This window comes from Pristiophorus japonicus, chromosome 14 (genome assembly GCF_044704955.1).
Source record: "Pristiophorus japonicus isolate sPriJap1 chromosome 14, sPriJap1.hap1, whole genome shotgun sequence".
Taxonomy (NCBI): Eukaryota; Metazoa; Chordata; class Chondrichthyes; family Pristiophoridae; genus Pristiophorus; species Pristiophorus japonicus.
In genome coordinates, this window is record NC_091990.1 from 141,667,069 (window position 1) to 141,672,498 (window position 5,430).

The window sequence follows — 5,430 nt, forward strand, 5'->3', positions numbered from 1 at the left end:
AGCAGAGGACGTCGCCCTGGAGGTGTCAGGAGTTGCAGAGTAGCTGGCAGTGGGAGATGGAGAGAGGGGGACATCTCAGCAACCTGGTGATAGAATTATGTCTCATACAGCCACATGGCTTTTTTTTAAAATGTCCAATTTCTTTCCAGATCAACTCTAACGCCAAAGATCACTTTGCGCCAATATATTTGATCTTAGGCCAAAAGGCTGAGAGGCGAAGTTGCACCGTTCCTGGAAACATTGCAATACCAGGTCGGTGCATGGAGTGGACGGGGCAAGCCCCTGTTCCAGCTCCCTGTCCAAAAAACAATTTAATATCAGGTCCCCATAGGGGATATTAAACTGATAAGAACAGATACTACACTTGATCTTAGCCAAAAGGCCGAGACCACATGGCATACAGCAGTCACTCATAAGGGGACCGATGTCAGCCAGTGAATGTTCATGTGCATAATGCTACGGTAACCCATTCCTAAGATAACATTCTAAGTAATCTGTTTACTCTCCCACTGGTCCATCAAGAGCATCCTTTATTGTCCAGGTGAAGGAGGAAGACAACTCCTCAAGCCTCTGACGGTGCACTGTCACCAAACCTAAGCGCACCCAGCACCAGCGCAGATACGCACACACAGTAGTGTTGGCACCTCGTGTCTCACAAGTGAGCAAGAGAAGATGGCAGAGACAGCGAAAGCGGTGGAGGCTCCTCGCCGGAGGGTACAAACACTCAGCCTTGGAGGCCATCGAGAAAGATGAAAGAGAGTACCTTTAACGTTTTACTATGTTAAAGGTGCTATATAAATACAAGTTGTTGTTGTTGAAAATGATAGTGATTCAATAGGGTAGATACAGAGAAACTATTTCCTCTGGTGGGGTAATCCATAACAAGCGGGCACAATCTTAAAATTAGAGCCATTTCGGAGTGAAATCAGGAAGCACGGCTTCATACAAAGGGTAACGGCAATCTGGAAATCTCCCCCAAAAGGCTGTAGATGCTGGATCAATTGAAATGTTCAAGACTGAGATTGACAGATTTTGTTAGGTAAAGATATCAAGCGTTATGGAGCAAAGGCGAGTAAATGGATAAAGTACAAATCAGCAATGAGCTAATTGAATGGTGGAACAAGCTTCAGGAGCTGAGTAGCCTACTACTGTTACTATGTTCCTTTTCATTACCTAGATGTTTCTAAAAATTCATTCTCAGGATGTCAGCGTTGCTGGCAAGGTCGACATTTATTGCCCATACCTAGTTGCCATGAGGTGACGGTGGTGTGCTGGTCCCCTTCAAGTCAAAGTGAGTAGAGTGCAATGGCTGCCAATTCATTTAAGCCCATTTCACACTCCTGCCCAAGATGAATATATAGCCAAATTGTTCAAAAGATATATTTAAAATGGAACAAAATATACACGCATACTGTTTACCGCAGTTTATTATTTAATAGCTTTGGTGATTTACTTTACAGCAGTTGAATGTGAAGGTGAACAAAATTCAGCATATAATACCCTGGGGTCTGGGTTGTTTTGCTCCACTCGAACACATTTAAATTTTTTTTTGAGAGTTCTGAATTATTAGAATGTTTTTTGCCGCCAGCAGAAAATGATAAGTTTGCAAAAGTTTTATGAAAGGCAGTGAAAACCCACTCTTCTTCCAGGAATATGACTCATATTTAGATCCAAGTGCAATAGCATTTGATCCTATTACTTTCCATTGAGATGCAAAATATTTGTCTGCATTACATACTCCCAAGCGCATGTCACAATTTTAAATGGATCTAATGGATTTGGTTTAAAATATGTCAAACTTTTGCTGATTTTTCAGACATAAATGTGAAAAATCAAACATATTAATGGCCCGGAATTTGCAGTGCCAGTGACAAGTGTACACTGTTGTAAACCTTCTGTTTGGCACCGCAAGTTCTGGGTTTCCACATGCGTATGTGTGAAAACCTGGAATTTGTGAATCAACCGATAAATCACTCTCGCTGGTGCATAGGGTAAGTTGCCCAACTACTGCCCAGCAAATGCACACAAAACTCTTACGGCTAATAAAATCAGGCATAGTGCCTGCTTTCACCAGCATAATGGTTAACATAAATCTTAAATTAAAAATTTAATAAAAAATTATGTACAAACACTTAAAATTTCTTTATGCCAATTTTGGGCCAGATTAAAATGTTTAAAATAAATTTCAAAAAATTAAACTTTGATTGTATTTGTTGTATTGAAGGTACTTTTAATAAAATTTGAAAATCAGAACATTTATTTTGATTACAGTTGTCTAAACTATTTAATTATTTGCAGATTCCATTGCATGTCATTAGGGATTCCTTTCAGAAATGACTGCAATGGAATCCTCCTTTCTCATTGGAGGATCTGATCCATGTGATCCCAGGAATGCTTCTGAGCTGCCTGCGCCCCTGGATACATGGAGACTCAAGACCCGAGCTCTCCGTAGCTGTGGAGTCAGGAAGTAAGTTCAGAAATATTGCGGGGTTCAGAAGTGTACTCCGGAGGTACGCCTCCGAATGCAAATTCAGGGCCATTATATGTTCCAGATTAATTTTCTAATATAATCACGCAACGGAAAAACAACTCTTGTAAAATTTAAATATTAATGAACTGGATAGACCACTTCTCAGCTGGGATCACTTTCAAATAATTTAATATTGAATATATAATAAATTGAGATCAAATATGAGGGTTCTCATGTTGACAAATTAGCAGAGCATTACAGGATGCCATATTCAGCCTCAGGACATTGATTGAGATTTACAGATTTTGGCATAATAATTTTTTTAAATGATGCATTCTCGTTGTTAACCAGTTTTGGGTAGGCAGTTACTGATGACTTGATGGTCCGCAAGATGAAAGGGACACCTTACAAAAGCTTGATCAGTCTGCCAGAACCCTGTGGCCAGAGCTGAGAATAATGGGGTAGATTTTTGAAATGCTGGCTGGGATTAAACTGACATTGCAGATTGGCCGCCCATTATAGCAACCACATGATTTTCATTACCTTGAAATCAGGCACAACACCAGCTTTGCACCCTTGCAGGAAAGTTCAAAATATACCCCAATGCCTTGAGAGGGTGAACAGCTGGAGGTCGTGGTCCACATCAGGACCAATGACATAGGTTGAAAGAGAGATGAGGTCCTGCAGGCAGAGTTTAGGGAGCTAGGAGAGAGATTAAAAAGCAGGACCTCAAAGGTAGTAATCTCCGGATTACTCCCAGTGTCACGAGCTAGTGAGTACAGAAATAGGAGGATAGAGCAGATGAATGCGTGCCTGGAGAGATGGTGCAGGCGGGAGGGCTTTAGATTCCTGAGGCATTGGGACTGCTTCTGGGGGAGGTGGAACCTGTACAAGCCGGACGGGTTGCACCTCAACAGAGCAGGGACCAACATCCTCGTGGGGTATTCGCTCGTGCTGATGGGGAGGGTTTAAACTAGCTAGGCAGGGGGATGTGAACCTGAGAATAGATTCAGTAGGGAGGGGAGTAAAGCTGGAATTAGAAAGCAAAATTGTAGAAACTGAGTTTGAAGGACAGAGGAGACAAGCAGGAAAAAAGTTTAAAAAAACAAATTTAAAAGCTCTTTGTCTACATGCACACAGCATTCGTAACAACATAGATGAGTTGACGGCACAAATAGATACAAATGGGTATGATCTGATAGTCATTACAGAGATATGGTTGCAAGGTGACCAGGACTGGGAACTACATATTCAGGGGTATTTGACAATTTGGAAGAACAGACAGAAAGGAAAAGGAGGCGGGGAAGCACTGTTAATAAAGGATGGGATCAGTGCGTTAGTGAGAAACGATATTGGCTCAGAGGATCATAATGTTGAATCAGTTTGGGTGGAGATAAGGAATAATAAAGGGAAAAAGTCGCTGGTGGGCATAGTCTATAGACCCCCTAACAGTAGCAACTCTGTTGGGCGAAGTGTAAATCAAGAAATAATGGAGGCTTGTAATAAAGGAACGGCAATAATCATGGGTGATTTTAACCTTCACAATGATTGGACAACACAAATTGGCCAGGGTAGCCTTGAAGAGGAGTTCAGAGAGTGTATCCGGGATAGTTTCCTTGAACAGTATGTTGCAGAACCAACCAGGGAGCAGGCTATCTTAGATCTAGTACTGTGTAATGAGGCAGGATTAATAAATGATCTCGTAGTAACAGATCCTCTAGGAATGAGTGACCATAATATGGTTGAATTTCAAATTCAGTTGGAAGATGAGAAAGTTGGTTCTCAAACCAGTGTCCTAAGCTTAAATAAAGGAGACTACAAAGGTATGATGGCAGAGTTGACTAAAGTAGCCTGGGAAAATAGACTAAAGAATGGGATGGATCATGAGCAGTGGCAGACATTTAATGAGATATTTCATAACTCTCAACAAAAATATATCCCAATGAGAAGGAGAGACTGTAAGAGAAGGGATAACGATCTGTGGCGAACTAAGGAAATAAGGGAGGGTATCAAATTGAAAACAAGGACATACAATGTGGCCAATACTAGTGGGAGGCCAGAGGATTAGGAAATTTATAATAGCCAGCAGAGAATGACTAAAAAAATGATTGAGAGGGAAGGTAGATTATGAAAGTAAACTAACACAAAATATTAAAACAGACAGTAAGAGTTTCTACAGGTACATAAAAAGGAAAAGAGCGGCTAAAGTAAATGTTGGTCCCCTGGAGGATAAGACTGGGGAATTAATAATGCAGAACAGGAAAACGGCAGAGATGTTGAACAGATATTTTGTATCGGTCTTCACGGTAGAAGACACTAAAAACATCCCAATAGTGGATAATCAAGGGGTTATAGGTAGGGAGCAACGTAATACGATCACTATCATTAATGAAGTAATACTAGATAAAATAATGGGACATTTAAAACAGGGATGAAGAGAAATTTCTTCTCTCAGAGGGTTGTAAATCTGTGGAACTTGCTGCCTCAGGGAGCTGTGGAAGCTGGGACACTGAATAAATTTAAGACGGAAATAGACAGTTTCTTAAATGATCAGGGGATAAGGGTTTATGGGGAACGGGCATGGAAGTGGAGCTGAGCCCATGATCAGATCAGCCATGATCTTATTGAATGACGGAGCAGGCTTGGGGGCTCCGTATGGCCAACTCCTGTTCCTATTTCTTATGTTCTTATGTTTATAGGCGGACAAGTCCCCTGGACCTGAAGCCTTAAATCCAAGGGTCTTAAGAGAAATGGCTACAGAGATAGTGGATGCATTGGTTGTAATCTACCAAAATTCCCTGGATTCTGGGCTGGTCCCAGCAGATTAGAAAACCGCAAATGTAACATCTCTATTTAAAAAAAGGAGGCAGACAAAAAGCATGATACTACAGACCAGTTAGCTTCACAACTATTAAGGAAGCAGTAGCGGGACATTTGGAAAAGCATGATTCAATCAAGCA

General features: G+C 41.2%; 1 pseudogene; it reads right to left on the reverse strand.

Annotated features, from left to right (window-relative positions):
- Positions 1-215: 215 nt before the first annotated feature.
- Positions 216-394, reverse strand: LOC139280476 (U2 spliceosomal RNA; annotated as a pseudogene).
- Positions 395-5,430: the final 5,036 nt, after the last annotated feature.